This window comes from Columba livia, chromosome 24, assembly GCF_036013475.1.
Source record: "Columba livia isolate bColLiv1 breed racing homer chromosome 24, bColLiv1.pat.W.v2, whole genome shotgun sequence".
NCBI classification, from domain to species: domain Eukaryota; kingdom Metazoa; phylum Chordata; class Aves; order Columbiformes; family Columbidae; genus Columba; species Columba livia.
This window is the reverse complement of record NC_088625.1, coordinates 5,543,474-5,563,206: the sequence shown is the minus strand read 5'-3', so window position 1 is coordinate 5,563,206 and position 19,733 is coordinate 5,543,474. Positions and strand designations below refer to the sequence as shown.

Below are 19,733 nucleotides of genomic sequence, written 5' to 3'. Positions count from 1 at the left end.
AGGTCAGAGAAGCAGGAGCACGTCTGCAAAAGGAGGGTCCAAGGAGTGTCTTGAGGTACATCTGGGCTGCGAGATGCTCTAGTCCTTGTGTGGTGGATTTCACAGAATCCCAGAGTGTCAGGGGTTGAAGGGCCCTGGAAAGCTCATGCAGTGCAATCCCCCCATGGAGCAGGAACACCCAGATGAGGTTACACAGGAAGGTGTCCAGGCGGGTTGGAATGTCTGCACAGAAGGAGACTCCACAACCCCCTGGGCAGCCTGGGCCAGGCTCTGCCACCCTCACCCCAACAAGTTGCTTCTCCTCTTTCACTGGAACCTCCTGTGTTCCAGTTTGCACCCATTGCCGCTTGTCCTGTCACTGGTTGTCACCACAAGAGCCTGGCTCCATCCTCCTGACACTGCCCCTTTCCATCTTGATCCCCAGGAATGAGTCCCCCCTCAGTGTCCTCTTGTCCAGCTCCAGAGCCCCAGCTCCCTCAGCCTTTCCTCACACGGGAGATGCTCCACTCCCTCCAGCATCTTGGTGGCTGCGCTGGACTCTCTCCAGCAGTTCCCTGTCCTGCTGGAACTGAGGGGCCACAACTGGACACAAGATTCCAGGTGTGGTCTCCCCAGGGCAGAGCAGAGGGGCAGGAGAACCTCTCTGACCTACTGACCACCCCCTTCTAACCCACCCCAGGTACCATTGGCTTCCTGGCCACCAGGGCCCAGTGCTGGCTCATGGTCACCCTGCTGTCCCCAGGACCCCCAGCTCCCTTTCCCTACGCTGCTCTCTAATAGGTCACTTCCCAAATTCATTCTGGCAGGAGCACAGAGTGCAGATCTGGCGCTGTTGGGATGTGAGGGCTTGAGAACGGGTGTGAAGTTTACTCAAGTTATCTTGAATTTGTAGTGGGAAAAGGGTAAATGTACAGACAGATCTTGCTGCGTGGCTGGCGTGTGATAACTTACTAATCCCTATTAAGGAGAGGAGGGAGTAAAACCCACACTTTGAGAGAGGAACCTCTGGGAGTTGCCTCGTCAAGGTGAGAAGCTGGAGCTTAATTTCATTATCTTATCAATAACTAGCTGGTGTTGTGCTGTGTTGTGAATCCTCGGGAGGGTTAACGCTATCTTTGGCTGTCTAAGCAAAGAAATAATGAATGCAAGTAGGAAGAGCGTTGTGTGTAGTCATGGTATCTATACCTTAAAAATGATGTTGGCAAACTGGCAAGAGAAAAGAGCTGCAGGGGGTCTGGAATTGGTTATTGTCTGCAAGTATTTAACCAGGGGAAGAGGCTTTTGCTCACCAAAGGGACGAGGGCAGGACGTGGTTCTGTGGCTGGAGGCTCAAGCTTGATAAATTCAGATGAGAAAAAATGCATGTTTTATTTTTGTATGGCTTTATATTTAAGCACAGGAGCAAATTACCCTGCGCTTGGTACATTTGCTGGGTTTAAATTGAAATGATACATCTTGTGAAGTTCCTTTAGGTCAACTGCAGGCTGTGGAGGTTTGGTGTGGGAAAACTCAATAACAAGTAGGACAAGATTTCAAAATGGTCGTAATTGCCCTTCAAATCTTTCAGTTTTGAGTATATTTTCCTTCTTTTTGTCATCTTTCATCCGTCTGCGAAAGCTGGACACGGGGCGGCTGAAGGTTCTGCTTCCATCAGACCCACTTTCCTCTTGTTTGATGTTGGTGCGCCGAAGCAAATTAAATTAGGGTTGTATCAGCGCGAGGGGACGATTACCATTCGCAAAACCACGTTTTGCTTAAGTTAGTAATACTGTAACCGTTAATTGAGTGTTCATTGATTGTCTGTCGCTACCTTGATGCAATCTGTTATTCTTTCAGGCCTACCGCTGATTAAATAGTGTAGCTGCTCCTGCACCGCTTAACTGTCTTGACTGTTGGTTTTCTTTCTCCCCTGGTGATTCCATTTTACCAGCAGTATAATTAGCATCATCTCCTCCTCTTTGGAGTGATCTCATCCTTGTTCTCTTCCAAGTATCTTTAATGCACCTAATACTTCAGAGTTTTTAAGTGGCTGGAGACAAGAACTTAAGCAGGGGATGCATTTGAACTCGGTTCAAGAGCTGTTGTCTGCTTGGATTTAGGGTTTAAATTTCCCCAGAAATTGCTTCATTTGTCAGAGGTTCTTTGTTGCTTGAAGGTTCAATTATGGAAGCAAATGGTGTTTTATGGGAATGGAGAGAGGGAAGGAAACCCAAGGCGCTGTTGGGGGTAAGTGGTCCGTAGCAGCGAGACTGCACCGAGCGCTGCTCCTCTTCTGTCTCCAACGTGTGACCCAACGTGTCCAGAGTAACCGCGGCTTTTCCCAAAGGACGGGACTCGTGGCATAACGCGGTGTGGTTTTGCGTATTCAAGTGTTTCTTCTCCACCAGACTTTGCAGGAAATGGTGAAGATTTGCAGTGGGCTTTCCTGAAAGCATGGGCTGGTCTTTAACGTCTTTTTGCCGTGTTTGGTGGACTCGAGCGCCTTGGAAAGATTAATTAACCCTAGGTGAGAGACTATGATTTAACATTTATATAGGGGGGAGGGAAATTAATATTCTTTCTGCCATGTGGATGATGTTTAAACTCCTGCTTTCAGCTTGTCTGACTTTGGAATATCTTCTAACTAGTACAAATGATAGAACAATTTATTTGAGATGATGAGTTATGAGAATATGGCTCGTACACCCAGAACACGACATTTCCAATCACATCTTCATTGCATTGGTGAGGAAAAATGATCTTTGTATCTTGACATGTTTATCCTTTGGAGACTGAGTCAATTATCATATTGTATAAGAATTCACTCTATAGCTCGTAGGTCTCTGGGAATATCCATGTCAAGAGGAAAACCGTGCGGGGTTTATTCCAGGTGTTACAGGTTTGGGAGGATAGCGCAAGTTCAGGTGTATCTACAGGTGGCATTCAGGAATAGGAAGATGATTTAATAAAGGTACAGTGTTAAAATATTGTTAAAATATTGTTTTCCTCTCTGCTCCCGCAATGTGGCAAATAAAGACGGGTCGATGCTACAGGAGGTGGAAGCACCGTTCTGAAAGTACAACTTAAAAGCCGTTTTCTCCCTGGCTGTATGTGGAGTAAATTTCCAGTCACAGCGACAAAAATCTCTGAGCCCCATTTGCAGACACCGGTGTTAATACAGTGCAGCTGCCATGCTCCATTTGCTTGCATAAATGCAGCTTTTAAAGCTGTCACATATGCTAGATAGAGCCACTACCCCTCACCTGCTTGTTCTCGGAACGGCAGCGTTTAGAAGGGATTCCCGAGACAGCGAGCCGATGGTTGGATCTGTGCGTTTGTGCGTATGTCGGGACTAGAAAACCACCATTTCCAACCTGGTGTGTGCAGCAACACTTCAGCTCAAAATGCGCTTACACAGATGGAATTGTCGAGCCATGTACCTTGGCTCGAGTGCTCCTGTTTGTTAGCTTGGTGGAGGGTTTGTGCTGCTTTTTGATTTTTGCCATTATTGAGGTTGTTATGTTTTTACGGTGTTGCATTACTCACTGGTTCCCTTTATTCCTTTCAAGTTTGCCAGCCATGACTAATGGAGAGTTCTGCCGCAGCCTTTTGATGGAGTGGAGACTCAAGCTGGGTTAAGGGGAACCTTTTCTTTTCCTTTCCCACCACCAAATCTTGATACTAAAGAATCGACACTTTCAGTGGGAAGCTGCAACCCGAGCTGTTGTGATTCGGTAGCGTATCATCCCTGTGTTACATCCCGGGAGTCCCCGGCCGAGCCAGAGCTGCGTCTTGCGGGACCATTAGGACTCGTGATGGATGGCAGGGGGGTGAGATAATGTGCTTCCTTCTAGCTAGAAGGTTTCTAGTTCATTTTATTTCCATTACGGGAGTGTTTGTGCTTTAATGAAGAGCTCTGATCTGGTAAAGGAATTAGTATCTTTCTAGGGGAAGGGATGAACTTCTGTTCAAGGGAAAATCTGAAGCGTTGAACCCGTCAGCGACTGACCTGGTTCGCAGTGTGAGGGTCGTTATCTCCCATACTATTGCTGCTGGGATGCCTTTGGTGTGTATGTGTGTATGTATATGTGTGTGTATATATATATATGCAGAGAAGCTCGTTTGAGCTGGGACATGAATCCACAAGGTTTTCGATGCAGCAGCCGTCCTGTATGGCACATAAAACCAGGGAGCTGTGGCTGCATGGGATCCCAATATGAGGGATGAAATGTTTGGAAAACTCTTATTTTGGTTTTAAAAAGCCAAAATAAGTTTAGTTTTCTAAATACAGACAAGCTGAGTTCACTAACACTTTGCTTCATGGCATTTTAGGGTCTCGACAGTGTTAGGAACAGCCAGTGCTTCAAGGGGATGCTGTTTAGTGGTCTTTCGCTCCATCTTCAAAGAACGGTGGATATATATATTTATAAAGGATACCTTATTAGTGAGAATTTGGATGTGCATGAGCCGTCATACCTGTGGACAGTTTGGCATGTGGGAACAGGTACCTTCAGACAAGCAGGTGTTACTTAATTTCTATTAAAAGTTTCAAACACACTTTCTGTCCTTAAAAAAAAAAGGCAATGGCAAACAGATTGAGATGACTTGTTTAATTAAAGGAAGCCCTTGACTTGTGTGCTTGGATGTTCCCACTGAGATGACGAGCATTTGGATTTCAATTCACTGCACATTTTCACTTTTTTCCAGGTTCTCTTGCTGAACTTTGCCCTCTGGGTGGAACGAATGTTAGAGCGTCTAACCCCTCTAATTATTGGAGGAATGGCTTTCAGTGCTGGGAGTGATCAACCCAGCTGCTGCGGGTGTGTTGGCTTTCTTCTCCTCCCTTAGCTGTGGATGTATCTATTTAATTTAAACAACAAGGAGCATGTAAATGTGGCTTGATTGGTGTGTGTGCACTACTGGTCCAGTCGAGCAGAATGAGATGTGCTTGTGTGTTTTCACGCTGTACGTCCAGGAGAGCTCAGCATTTGTATTTGGGGTATGGTTGCTTTGCAACTCAACTGAAGTGACACGGAAGGGTAACGCGGAGCCGCCGGGAGCGGTTAGTCAGTGAATGCCAAAAGGCACGAGCCCTGATGACGACAGGGAAAAGTTCTTGATGGGATCTGGGAACAAATGGATCCAGCCTGCAGAGGCCCAGGATGGAATTCATCAGGGAAACAGGGCTTGAGAATAATTGCATATGTTAATGTCCCGGGTGATTAGTTAGGGCCTGCTGTCCCATCCTTCTTGGGCAAAGCGCCTGCAAGAAGGAAAAAAAGGTTGTGTAAGATGAGAGGAGATAAAAAAGCGGCACAAAGGGTGGGACAGCATTATAGAACAGTCTGGAAGAATGAAAAAGAGAAGGAAAGGACTATACTGGAGGCATCCAACTGGATCCCAGCTCTTTGCAGCCAAGCAATTACTGATGAGATGTTTTGTGTGTGCAAAAGCAAATAAAATGGGGAGGACAGTTGGCTGCCTTGTTTTCTTGTCCTGTCTGGCTATGACGATGAAAAGCTTTTGCATTTCATCCCGAACGGCGTGTGTAGAAGGAAGGGGGCGCAGAGCTGGCTCAACACGGGTAATCTCTGTGTGCGAGGAGGAGCTGGGAGCAGAGAGGCCGCTCCGCAAATCTGCTGCAGCAACAGGTGTGGGATTGTGTGATGCTTTTGCTTCTCTTTCATTTGCTTCCCAGCATGCTCTGATTTATTTTCCATCTATTACTGTGTTTAAAAACCGGCTTGTGTTGCCTGATAGGCGGTTGCTAGGTCTGGCACGGCACTGCTTTATCCTTACTCTGCTTTCCCAAGGCCACAGGCCGGCGTTTCAGAGTTGGGAGTTTAAGGCTGAACTCCAGTGTCCCCAGCTCAGGCACAAACCCAACCCTTCGACTGTTGCATCTCCAAAGGCAATTAGCTTGTCTGGAACAGAAACTGATCCTTTGGGTGCCCGGGTCTGTACAGTCGGCTCTGCCTTCTCTGCGTCCAACGCTTAAGGGAAAATGAGGCCGATGCCTTTAGAGAGTGGCTGTTTTGAACTTTTTCAATTCTGGTTGCCAGTTTGAGACTGGAATACACAGAGCTCCTATTTGTGCTGTTGCTTTAGCACAGACTTGGATGGGGATACAATGACAGCAAATTTCTGAGCTGGGCTGGTGCAGGGCAGTTCAAATAAGACGGCCCATCAATTCTGTTCTGCAATGTTTGATTTATTAAAGCGTGGAAACCTGCGGCCATCTCGGCACCGAACACATGCCCACAGGAATCAAAGAGAAACAATCTCAAAGAAAGGGAATGAACTCTTCTCAATGGCATAAATTGCAGCAAGAAAAATCGAGGCTGGACATCAGGAAACGTTGTTGAACAGTAAAAATAGCGAAGCACTAAAATAGATTGCTAAGGGAGTTTGCAGAGTTATCTGTCACTGGAGGTTTTGAAGAACAGATTAGACAAATGGTTTGGAAGGATTGTGCTTGTTGGATAGACGGGGGTTTAAAACAGATCTTAATTTACTCCCTGTTTCTGGCAGACACGGCCCGTGCAACCGAGGGCAAGTTGTGGTGACCTCCTGAACACGGGCCAAGCGTCGAGCAGCAAGTGGAGGTGTCCATGCTAGGGGCGTGAGATGAGTTATGTTCTGTTACAGACTGAGATAGTGGTGATGAAGTGGAAAAGATCTTGACTTGCATCTCGTGATTCCTGAGAACAGAAACAGGACTAAACTTGAGCAAACCGCTCTGCATCAATGCCTTTGGACCGCGAGTGGTTCTGTTCCCCGCGGCGTGCAGCCCTTTCTTTTTGATCAGGTTTTATGTAGATTTGGATTAGTGTTATGTGAAAATGTTGCACCTCAAGACTTTCAGGGGCCTTAGAGGGAAAACAAACAAGTAAATGAACTGTGGTCTTCGTTTGCGTGTGTAGGATAACAGCAAGTTCTTACCATGCAGTGCCGAGCCTGTAGTTATGTCTGACTTACGGGTGTTTTCCCTTGTCTGTGATACGAGTGCTGAGAAGACTGGGGGCATCTATTTTTGTGCTTTTGCTATCTGTTTTAATCTAAAAAATCTCTACTGGGATAAACCGTGGAGTGAGTTGAACAGTAGGTTACAGATGAAAAACCAATTTACAAACATACAAGCGTGGGGAGAGGGAAAGCAGCACGGGGGTCGCCTGGTGATCCGCGAGGCGCTGGGTGTGCTGGGAACCGAGGGTTCAGATGGGCGATGGGGTAAATTCCGACTTGTCCTCCCTTTAAAAGGAAAATCACAGGGTGTTTTATTTGATCTGGAGAGACTGCATTCTCTGTCTTAGAGGGCTGTGTTAGCACTCTCAAAGTACAAAGCACAAATTATGTCCTTCCTCTCTAAGAAAACCACTTCTGTTCAGCCTTTGCTGGTGTGCTGGATCCCTAAGGCCAGGTTTTGCTATATAAAGCAGAAGACATCGTTGTGTTTTATTTCAGACTGAAGTATGTTCTCTCAGAGACAGCTGACGCGTTAACCTGTCAAGCATCCTTACTGCAGTCGGGTTCAGCTGTACGTCCAGGCCCTCGAGTGAGGACAAACCGTTGGGAAACCTGGGTTGTAATCTCTGGGACTGCAGCAAGGGGTGGATAAATTATTTGGTCAGGTCTCTCTGGTCTGAGATGTGACTGGGTCCAAAAGGGGGCTTAGGCAGGGTGGCAGCATGGTATCCCCATTTCACAGAATCACAGAATCCCAGAGTGTGAGGGGTTGGAAGGGCCCTGGAAAGCTCACCCAGTGCAATCCGCCCATGGAGCAGGAACACCCAGATGAGGTTACACAGGAAGGTGTCCAGGCGGGTTGGAATGTCTGCACAGAAGGAGACTCCACAACCCCCCTGGGCAGCCTGGGCCAGGCTCTGCCACCCTCACCCCAACAAGTTGCTTCTCCTCTTTCACTGGAACCTCCTGTGTTCCAGTTTGTTTGGGGGAGGAGAACAAGGGAGTGACCCCCGAGCTCCCTCAAAATGGCGGCACCAGAATCACCTCAGGGCTCAAGATGGCGGCACCAGAATCACCTCAGGGCTCAAGATGGTGGCCCCAGGGGAACCAGTTTTGGGTTTTTTTTGCTTCTGTGCAAGACTCTACACTTGCCCTTGTTGTATTTCAGAGCAGAGGGGCAGGAGAACCTCTCTGACCTACTGACCACCCCCTCCTAACCCACCCCAGGTACCATTGGCTTCCTGGCCACAAGGGCACAGCCTGGCTCATGGTCACCCTGCTGTCCCCAGGGGGGTGGAGTGGGTGGTCCAGAGTCACTTGAGAACCTCTCCAGGAGATGCCAGGGGCTGATTGCACATTTCCCCTCCTTTTCCCCACTTGTCACGAGCTTTGGGGTCTGAGCTGACCCCGTGGAGGGGCTGGGGGACCCCAAACCCGTGTCCCCAGCCCTCTGCAGGGTGGTGACAAGCAGGGTGCCAGGCGGCAGCCCCTTCTGCCCCCTCAAGCGTGGCCCTGGCAGCTCCGGCGCCTCCGTTACTCTGGCAACAAAGTGCGATCAGACAGCACCAAGCAGCTGAATTCAGCCCCTTGTTCTGGGAAAAAAATGCTCTCATTGAAGCCGAGCCGGAGCAAAACCCGCCTGCTGAACAACACCGACACCCATTCCTGCACTTGTTAGTTGGTGTGGGGGACACAGAGCATCCTCATCAGAGCCACCGAGTCACTTGTCCTGTGTGTTATCCCTGGGGATGTGGAAAAGAGATGAAGGATTTGGGAGGCGAGAGTGCAAGAGAGACTGGGGATGGATAGAGGGGGAGATGCTGGGGAAGAGGCAACAGCAGTGGGTCAGACCCACTGGTAACAGCAGGAATGTCACTGAGACGGAGGGCTGGACAGAAACGAGAGATGGAAATTCTGCCCTAGAATAAAGTCTTGCAAAGCGCTTTTCTCTCTCTTCGCCTGTTCGTCGGCTTGCAGCGGTGACAAAGGCGTTTGTGGCACTGGGGATGTGCCGCTTCTCTGGGATGGAGGGAGCTGCCCAGAATGATAATTGGGTCCTTTTTCTTTTTATATTTAAGAAGCTAACAGGCTACTGCACAAAGTAATTAACTGGACAGATGGATACAGCAGAATTTGTAAACGGCAGCAACAATGAGGCACAATTATTTCTGAAGATCTCCACGTTGGGGCTGGCTTTGAGGAAATAAATGAGACTTTAGAAAATTCATAATCTTGATGGCTACGTATGGTGCAGGGGTCTGGCGATGGCCTAAAGATGGAGAGGAGAGCAAAAAGGTCGGGTTTTCAACATACCTGCTTGCTTGTGTGTATATTCTGTTTTGTCTATGCAGAACACTCCCTTTTGTAAAGCAACCAACAATAAGGTTGCTGCAGGACCAAATCCACCTAAGGTGTGTTTTATGTTGTTACCTGTACTCCGGCAGCATTGGATCTATTTCGAGATGTCTGTAGCTGGTGATCAAAATGCTTATTTGCTCCCACCTGGCAGAGTTTAGTAGGAGAAAGGCGTGTGTTCCTCCCACACTTGCTAGCCAGTCCTTTACAATGTCTGGGTCTTTCCTGTGTGACGTGTCTTTTCAGTCCCTGCCGTTTGACGGTGTCTTGTGGCATTGAGCTCTGCGGGTTTAATTATTCTTCCCTCGGAGCTGGAGAAGTGCCGGTCACTTCCTACAGCAGTGACATCCCGGTTGAGGCCTGTACCCAGTGCAGTGCCTCAGGGGCAGTGCTGGGGCCGGTGTTATTCAATATATTCATCAGTGATCTGCACGAGGGAACAGAGTGACTGTCAGCAAGTTTGCTGGTGACACCAAGCTGGGAGGAGTGGTGACACTGGAAGCTGTGCTGCCATCAGAGACCTGGACAGGATGGAGAGCTGGGCAGGGAAACATTTAATGACATAGAACAAGGGCAAGTGTAGAGTCTTGAATCTGGGCAGGAACAACCCCAGGTTCAGTGTAAGTTGGGGAATGACCTATTAGAGAGCAGCGTAGGGGAAAGGGACCTGGGGGTCCTGGGGACAGCAGGGTGACCATGAGCCAGCACTGGGCCCTTGTGGCCAGGAAGCCAATGGTACCTGGGGTGGGTTAGAAGGGGGTGGTCAGTAGGTCAGAGAGGTTCTCCTGCCCCTCTGCTCTGCCCTGGGGAGACCACACCTGGAATCTTGTGTCCAGCTGTGGCCCCTCAGTTCCAGCAGGACAGGGAACTGCTGGAGAGAGTCCAGCGCAGCCACCAAGATGCTGGAGGGAGTGGAGCATCTCCCGTGTGAGGAAAGGCTGAGGGAGCTGGGGCTCTGGAGCTGGACAAGAGGAGACTGAGGGGGGACTCATTCCTGGGGATCAAGATGGAAAGGGGCAGTGTCAGGAGGATGGAGCCAGGCTCTTCTGGTGACAACCAGTGACAGGACAAGGGGCAATGGGTGCAAACTGGAACACAGGAGGTTCCAGTGAAAGAGGAGAAGCAACTTGTTGGGGTGAGGGTGGCAGAGCCTGGCCCAGGCTGCCCAGGGGGTTGTGGAGTCTCCTTCTGTGCAGACATTCCAACCCGCCTGGACACCTTCCTGTGTAACCTCATCTGGGTGTTCCTGCTCCATGGGGGGATTGCACTGGGTGAGCTTTCCAGGGCCATTCAGCCCCTCACATTCTGGGGTTCTGTGACTGGTCAAGCCAGCACTCTAATCTTGCACAGCAATTTATGTATTTTGATGGTGATCTCTTGGCTTCTAGCCACTGAGACCCAGCAAACTCGTGGCCTTCATGTAAGCTGCAGGTGAAGGAAATATTCTTGAGAAGCTTTCCAGCTTTGGTGGATATAAAACCAGCTTTACAACAAACTGTGTTTTGTGGATGAATTGTCTTCAATTAGGCTGCCTGCTTGTTCTCCTTTTAAGGGAAAAGCCTCCAGCCGTGTCTGGGTGGCTTTGCTGTTAAAAGCAAGATGATGTGAGCAGGTGACGTCCCATTTATCTGAAGGTTCTTTCATAGCGGGATTGCTGGGAACACAATCCTGGTGTTGCTCTTTGTGCTCCGTGCCAAAACGCACAGGTTTCCGATTCACAGGAGAAAAGATTCCTGACTCGAACGTAACAGCTCTGCCACAAACTGCTTTAGTTCATTATGGATGGGTAATTAATAGATGCTCTTTCAAATCTGAAGCTCGGGAGCTTTTTTACAGAACAGAGGGGACAAACTGAAGCAAAGAGCTGGAAAGGAAACAAACGTCTGCTTGGGCACTGGGGTTTTTCTTGTTACACCTTTTTCCAGGTAATAGAGGAATGGAAGTATGCTGAGGAAGATACAGCAAATCAGTGACAGCATCTGGAATAAACCTGCCTGTCCATCGACACCTTTTCTGAGTGAAGATGTGGAGCCCGATAGCCAAGAAGGGCCAGGCTGAGCATCAGGTTCTGAGCAGTTATTACAGCAAAGTTCTCTGGGCCGTTAAATTGGAAGGGAAAGCAGTAAGATTTTAGATGTAAAATTAAATGATTAGTATAATCAACTGGTGACCGTGAGTGTGTTTGGCACCCTCCTCAGAAGATCATCTCCTGTCTGGAAATGTACGTCCCCATCACCCCGTGTGCTGGGGAACCCAAATGATCCCGTCTGCTCTTTGGAGGCTTGAGTAAACCCGTGAGGGCTGGGGAAGGCTCCAAAATGGCAAAAGCACATACAGGGAAAAACAGTTCCAGTTTTGGAGTCGGAAAATAAAAGTCGTGTTCTACCTTTTCATGGCCTTTTTACCCAGCTGCTTTTTGGGGTTTTTGTTTGTGTCCCCACCTTCCCGCTTGGGGCAGAGCTCTTGTAGCCCCAAATAAAGGAGATAGGAACTGAGCGTGTTACTTGCTGGGCTTATGGGAGAAATTGGAAGCTTGTCGGTGAGGGGGCTGGATTGCAAAACTTCCCAATTATTTGGAAGAAGGCTGTGCTCTCAACAAGAAGTATTTGCTTTGAAGCAATAAGGAGCTCTGGTCGGACCAGAGCACGACCACAGCGGAGTGAAGACGCCCTTTTCCTCTGACTCTTGCTGATGGGTTGATTATGCAGTTTAAAGCTGCTTCTGTTTCTTTTCCTTGAAGCAGACACGAGCATTTTGCAAATGTTTTGAAGTGCCGGTGACAGCAGTACAATGCTGGTACCGTTCTATTTGGTTGCTCGCGCTAGCTCTCCGCTCAGCCTCCCTTTCTCCCTGAACACCTGCCTTTTATCCAATTTAATTTTCACACCTCCTCCTGCTGCCGCCGTCCTTGCCAGTTCTGTCGGTGGGTTTGCAGTGGGTGGCTCTTTCCTTTATTGGAGCGATTTGCCTTAAAGACTCGTGTCCCATCCCGAACTGGCTTCCCTGAGCCCTCCAGATCCAGTCACGGAGCTGAATCTGCCGCAGTTTCCTTCTGTCGTGGGGGAAACACATCAGATCCCCCCTGAGAGAGCAGTAAAGCATCACGTTAACTTCAAACTTGTCCTGAAGTCATGCTGATTTCAACATAAAGTCCCTTCATTGTTTTGGTCCTCTTTGTGTAATCCCCACAGTGATGTGATGGGGAGAAAGGCATGTTCCTCCTCTGCCTTTGCAGACTTGTGGATGCTGTCACAAAGGAATTGCTCTGGGTACCAATTCTCCTGTTTGGGAAGGAGAAACTATTGCTACGACACCTCTACCAGCTCCCTCTGAAGCTTCGAGTGCGAATGTGGGGAGACTGGTTAGCATGGGGCTGGTGGGCACAGCCATTTCCATTCCAATGGCAGCACTGAAAGGTTCTCTCAGCCGTGTGCATTTCTTCCTGATGGCAGCGATCGTCTCGCTGTCACTTTAGTGAGGCCGCATCCTTAAGACACCCGTCTGCTTTTAGTCAGAGCTCTCTGTGGTTGTTCTCCTTCTGTGCAGACATTCCAACCCGCCTGGACACCTTCCTGTGTAACCTCATCTGGGTGTTCCTGCTCCATGGGGGGATTGCACTGCATGAGCTTTCCAGGGCCCTTCAACCCCTGACACTCTGGGATTCAGTGATTCCCCCGCAGAGCTGGCTGGAGGAGAAGTCATCTCTTCTGGCTGGAGCATCACCAGCAGCGCTAATGAAGTCTCAGCTGAAGGGCCAGGCAATTTCACTTCTATATTCCCCAAAACAGAACCAGATTCTCCTGGGCCCGGTGGCCTCGCAGGCTGCATTTGGCTTGTGCGATCTTTGTGACTCATAATGGCCTGAAAGGACTCAGCGTGAATCTCCAGCTCCCACCTGAGTTTGCGGGATTGGCAGTGAAGGAGAGAGCGATGCGCTCTTAGCAGAGAAATGCAGGCTCCTTTGGTCAGCGTGACTAACGTGCCGACAGGGATGCTCGCTCTACCGTGCCATTTTTCAGACTATTATCTTTCACTCAGGGCTGGGAAATCAGAGTCTGAAGGGCAAGAGCCAGGAGGGTGCAGGTTGCGCACGGCCTCATCCAGCGAGGAGCACCTTGTTCGCTATTAACCTCCGGCTGAGGATTTCTGAGCACCTCGCTAAGGTAAAAGTGCTGAGAAATCCTTGGCCAGACGTCAGGAGCAAACAGGGTGCTCCTCGGTGGCTCAGACACCTATTCCCTTTCAGTTCGGCGTTGTGTCGCACCACAGAGGACGCTGTAACTTGTGTAGGACCCTACAGAGGATTTTTCCTAGAAGAAACGTGGGGGAAACGTTGGCACTGCTCTGTGCAAATACACAGGACCTCATAAGCATCGACCCTGAGGTACAGCTGTAGCGTAGAAGGAGGAAAAATACTCAAAGCGTGACAGTTATGTCTATTTATCCTCTTTTCAAATGGATAATTGTATCCCCTAGCTGTTTTTCTTAATGCTGTTTTTTGCTCTATGCGTAATATTTAGCATTTGCATGAAATAATATGATCCGGGCATCACTTGGAGGTGCCGTTCCGGAGAGAAAAGCCGGGGTTTGTGATTTGACATGGTGGGATATAGAGGGTGGGGGGGATGGAGAGGAGTAAAGGCTGCGCTGCGATGGACCTTGATCAAAAAGACAGAGGTTATGGCAACCGGGAGGAAGAAAAGATGGTGCCGGCACAGCAGTGTGCAGCTGCTAACCTGCCGTCCGTCCCCAGAGTGCCCTTTCTAACCGAGAAACAGGGAGAAGTGCTCTTTGATTTTGCTAGGCTGAAAAGAAAACAAAGTATGAGTGGTCATAATTTAGTGGGCTCTTGGGTAAATTTGTATTTCATTCCGATTATTGAGTGCATTCCCTAATTGCAGCAATAAAAAGGAATAGTCCATCTTCTAAATGCAAACGGGAGCGCTGATTGTTATTTAATTAGTTGATTCCAGTGGTCGAGGGGTGAGCTCGGAATTACAATTGCAGCTTGTATTATTTCACCGAGATTGCCGAATTAATTAGGAGAACAATGGGATTCTTCATTGTTGACGTCTTAAGAACTTGTGACAATAACTTTAATACCGAAGGACTACTAAAAGGCCGTAACGGGTTTGACGCGGGGAGCACTGCATGGAGACATGAGGGAATGTAAGTCCCCATCCTCCCTTTCCTCATTCATTGCCCTTCCCTGCTATAGACGATATGTTAGCCGTGAAGTTTTTAGCCTTTTTAGGGAGAGTGAGGTTGTGCATATGCAAGATTTTCTCTATGGTGAACAGACAAAATGTGTGGATGGATCATTCAGGAAAGACCAGATAATTTAAAGTCCAACTTGAGTTGCTGACGTGGGTTAATTCCTAAGCGTCGTGGAAAAATAGCCCGTGGTGTTCATTGTCACACAGAATAATTGAAGCTGAGAGTAGATACTTACGTGGCTTATCAGACTTTTTACGGAGTTGTAAGTGTAAAAGCATAAATGAATAGAAAGTTATAAATTCTTACGCTTTAGGATATTCTGCTTAATGAGAGCTGAGCAGAAACTTCACCCCAGGACAAGCTGTCTCTCCTCTGCCATTGCACTACTTATACTCTCAGAACAAAGACACCACTAGTCTGTCCTAAGGGAGGCCGGGCTCAATGTCCAGCTTAATGATCTGCTGGTCCTTCCCAGGCACCCCAGTGTGATGGTTTTGTCCAACTGGAATGGGTGAAGTCGTGTGCCCCGTTCTCGTTGCTGTGCCGGTTCAGGATGGTTTGCATCCCTCTCACAATATTGGTCAAGAAAAGAAGATCTTGCCATCATGAGATGGAACTTGTGGGCTTGTGGGAAGGGGCATTTCCACTAATGACCTGCAGAAAATGAGTCCCGAAGTGAGAAACAAAGTCTTTAAGAACTGGGGAAGTTTGCAGGTGTGGCCGTGAAAGCGCTGGGCAAGAGGCACTGAGGTTTTGCTCTGAAAATGTTTGCTTTATTGTTTTTTCTCTCTCTGTGTTCTTTTTTATTTTATTTTATTGAAAATTTGTTTTATATAATGGCCTTTCCGCTGGTTTATTGTGATGTGGCTTTTATTGTGGATGACTGAGTGTTTGTGGGGTTATTACAGCCTTGCAGGAGGAGAAAACACAAAACAGGTTTCCCAAAATACATGGGGGGCATTATTATGTTAAAGCAGTCATCTTTCTCCACTGAGCTTGGCTTCCTCTCTCACGGGCGCTCTGCAGAGAGTTGTTCCTTTCTTGTGTATGTCTTTGTATTGTCAACATTAATTTTTCAGAGGGAAAAGTCTTCATAAGTTATTATCCACTCCTTCCTTTCTAGAGGCATGAGGCTGGATTTTTTAATGTCTCTCCCCTGCAGAAATACTGTGGCTGGAATGTGCTATGTTACTCACTGTCTTCCTTTCCAGGGCCTGCTGCCAACCTCTCTGTTTTCCTCCCTCTTTTTATATGAGTTTTCTGTGTTGATGGAAGTACTTTGTTTGTGTCCCTCTCTGCTCCCTCAGGGCTGTCCGAGCCGGCAGTGGTGCCGAACAGAGCAAAATGGAAAATAAAATGTATGAATAATGGGAAAGGGACCTGGGGACAGCAGGGTGACCGTGAGCCAGCACTGGGCCCTTGTGGCCAGGAAGCCAATGGTACCTGGGGTGGGTTAGAAGGGGGTGGTCAGTAGGTCAGAGAGGTTCTCCTGCCCCTCTGCTCTGAAATACAACAAGGGCAAGTGTAGAGTCTTGCATCTAGGCCAAAAAAATCCCCAAATTGGTTCCTCTGGGGCCACCATTTTGAGCCCTGAGGTGATTCTGGTGCCGCCATTTTGAGCCCTGGGGTGATTCTGGTGCCGCCATTTTGAGGCAGCTCGGGGGTCGCTCCCTTGTTCTCCTCCCCCAAACAAACTGGAACACAGGAGGTTCCAGTGAAAGAGGAGAAGCAACTTGTTGGGGTGAGGGTGGCAGAGCCTGGCCCAGGCTGCCCAGGGGGTTGTGGAGTCTCCTTCTGTGCAGACATTCCAACCCGCCTGGACACCTTCCTGTGTAACCTCATCTGGGTGTTCCTGCTCCATGGGGGGATTGCACTGGATGGGCTTTCCAGGGCCCTTCCAACCCCTCACACTCTGGGATTCTGTTGTAAATATTCAGATATTTATCCCAGTGTTCCTCAGGGCAGAAATGCATCCCCTGCTTTCACAACCACCTGCTCTCCTCCCCCTCCTCTCTCCAGCTCCCACATCCCTCTTTCCCTCTCTCTGCCGTGGCTGATTTCTGCTGCTCCCAGCACATCCCAGGGGCTGCATTTCACCTCTTCCCTCTGGCTGTGCTTCAGCTCAGCTCTTAGCCAGCCATGAGTGACTGCCCGTGTCTCAGCATTGCTGGGAGCTTAATGAAAGGGAGATGGGCCAGGGCAGGGCCTGAGCTGCTGGGACATGGGGCAGCATGAGCCGCATCCACGAGACCCTCCTGGTTACCTGGGACACCCTCCTGGTACCCAGGATACCCTGTGTGTGTCTTTGCAGCTTCTTGGGAGGGGAGAGCGAAGGGTAGAGCAATAGCAGGATGCTGGGAGAGTCCTTGGGCATGGAGAGAGGAACCTGTTCAAGAGTGGGGCGGGTGGATTTGGGCCGAGCTGTCCCTGTCGGCTCTGTCGCCTTCTCAGTGTCATGGCAAGCTGCAAAATGTGCTGAGCTAAAGTGGGGTCCAGGCAGCAGGAGAGAACGTGTCCCGTGTGTGTACGGGCTGGTTGGTGTGAGGGCACAGTCATGGGGAGTGCAAACGGTAGAACACGATTTGCCCCCACCCACCTCTGTTTTTGATGTCACAGTGCTTCTGATGGCTCACGTCAGAAGGAAGAAGCTTGAAGCTTGAAGCACAGGCCGGAATAGTTTGTAGTATGTTCTCTTTGTAGTCTGGTATCCGCCTTCTCCTGTCCCTTCTTTGCTTCTCAACCCATTTTCTCCCCTCAGCTTCTGCTTGTACCTGACAGGCAGATGTCTCCTCTCCCTCCTTCTCTGTCTCCATTCACTGACGTTTCTCTTCAGACTCCAGAACAACCCTCATCTTTCCTTCTGCGCTGATAAGCAAAATGAGTTCTTCTTTTCCCCAGCCAGCAACAGCTCGACTCGGACAGGGCAGAGGGGCAGTTTTGCTCTGGAGAGGGGCCTCTGGGATGTTGCGGGCTGTGTTGATGTATGTCCCTCTTTCCATCTCCCTTCCTCTGGGATTTTAGCACCTGCAGAAGAACGGGCCGCTGAGCTCTGTTCTGAGAGAGCAAGGAGCGTGGGGAGGGATCCGCAGACCCAACCAGGCATGGGCGAGATCAGCCCTGCGGAGCGTTGGTGGCTGTGAGTCCATGAGCCAGACGCTGTGGAGATAAAGAAACCTCAGGGGAGAGTGGGGTGAGCTGGAGAGGTGAAGAAAAGAGAGGGGAAAAAAGAGAGAGAACGGCACCCAGGAGATCTGGAAAACAGCCAGAAAGAGCAGTGTACAAAGTGCCAGGGAACTGACAGATCGTTTACAGTCTCTAGGAGAGGAAAGGGAAAAGAAAAGGGAAAAAATATCTTTGTTGTGAAGGAGTGAGTGATATGGAGGAGAGCCGATGGTGGGGGTGAAACACCTGGTGTCTTTCTGACTCCTGGGTTTTCTCCTCTCTGTACTGCAGTAGTTCCAGGTGTCCTAGCCAGTGCAAATCGCACGTTCCTGAGGGTCTGAGAGAAACCCTTGTCCAGGAGCTCCCTGCTGCCAGCACGGGCAGCTTCTGCGTTAGACAAAGGTGGTGGAAGAAATCCAGGAGCTGAAGCTGTAGCCTGTTTGCCGCTATGGGTAAAGCTGGGGCTCGGGCTCTCTGGTTTTGCCACAGGTTGGATTTGAAGGGGAGACCCCCAGCCCGTTTCCCTCGTCCAGCACTGACACCAGAGCGTGTCTTTGTGTGGGGAAGCGTGATGTCTTGTTTGTGTCTGTCCCTGTACTTTGTTCTCTGGTCTGGCTTCAAGCTTTGCCTGGTGCCATTTTCTCCTGCTGCCTTTGCTGAGCCTTTGCCCAAACAGTCCTCGAGGAACCCCTGGGAGCTGTGCTTCTCAGCTGAGGCTGACTGCTACCCTGCGCGTCGAGTTCTAGTTTTGAGGGATAAAACAGAGCTTGTGTATCCAGTAACGGAAAACTTTGCCTTCTTCCCGAAGGTGTCGTGTGTCCCCGGGAGCAAGAAGCGTAAAGACAAGATGTGCCGAAGGGGAAGAGGAGAGCAAGCTCTGAGTGCTGTTTCTTTGTCCTTTGAGTTGAGAGCTCTAAGCTCTTGGAGTGAGTGAGTTGTGAGGTGCGTGGTGACACAGCTCGTGTCACGCTGGTCCCTGCTGTTCCGACCAGGAAAGCGTTGCTGGCAATGATGAATGATGCTCCGGCGCTGCCTGCCTCTCACAAGGCTTCATTTACAGGTTCGGTATTTCAGCTTAGGTGCGGTCTGCTTTCCTGCGAGAATCCCCATAGGCTAATGGGACGCTTTAAACCGTGGTGCTAAGGAGAGACTGGGGTGCAGCGGAGATTCAGCTTCCTTAGTGCCAGGATTTGGGAGGGTGACACAGGGGATGTGTCCAGGTAGTTTGTTTGCTGGCCGAACAGCCGCTGTCTCCTTTGACAGGAATAGAGATGCAATGGTTCTTCTTCACTCTGTCTGAAATTGCTTTGTAATAACAGTAGGAGTTGGAGAGGCATCTTTATTGATTAAACAATTGAGGCGATTTGTCTTTACAAAATCAAAAATGTAGAGGTGCCTCTTGCTTCCTACGTATACATTATATGCATTTATTATATGCAACAGTCTCTGTAATCAAGCTGAAGTTTATGATGGACTGGTCTATAACACTGGGTTGAGACGGTATAACGTGAAGTGCAGAGGAAACCTGATGTAAAAGTGCTGAATAACCAGGGCTGGAGCGGAGGCCGCCGGTGCCGATGGGGAGGGAGGGGGCCAGGCACTGGCTTCTTGCAGGAGATGTGCCATGCGAGCGAAGAATTACATTTGAAATGTCTGCTCCTGTGCTCTCTCCCAGTGATTTCTAGGCCTTGTCTTTGATCAAACACCATTTCAGCTGCTGGAAAATGTGTAGCTGCATCTGTCCCTTGACCCTTTCTGCCAGTGGCGCTGCATGATTGCACAGGGCCAGTGTTCCTGAGGCCAACACATCTTAGGCTGTGTGGTCCTTGGTTACCAGCTGGGGTTAAACCACGACAGCCACCAGTCGTCTTGTTTTGTGGCTTTCTCAGTTTCATGGTTCCCGTGGTGCACCAGTCCCAGAGCATTGGTACGGATCTCACCTTTGTCTTTGTGTGTCCGTACGAGCTCATATGGAACTGAGCGCTCGGGAATGATCTCTGACTGCATTTACTCCTGTAGATTTTTTTCCTCTTTTCCAAGGGGCCACACGAGCG

The 19,733-nt window shown here is 49.3% G+C and overlaps 1 protein-coding gene across 4 annotated transcripts in view; it reads left to right on the top strand.

Moving 5' to 3' along the window:
- Positions 1-19,733, top strand: part of GRIK4 (glutamate ionotropic receptor kainate type subunit 4) — a 193,314-nt gene that overhangs the window by 9,524 nt on the left and 164,057 nt on the right. Inside the window, exon 1 of one of the 4 annotated variants that reach the window (XM_065040012.1) lies at positions 1,702-2,506. The exons of the other annotated variants lie outside the window; for them this stretch is intronic. The gene's annotated coding sequence lies outside the window, so the exon portion shown is untranslated. Of the gene's footprint in view, positions 1-1,701; positions 2,507-19,733 lie in introns of those variants that run through there. 4 annotated transcript variants of the gene reach the window in all.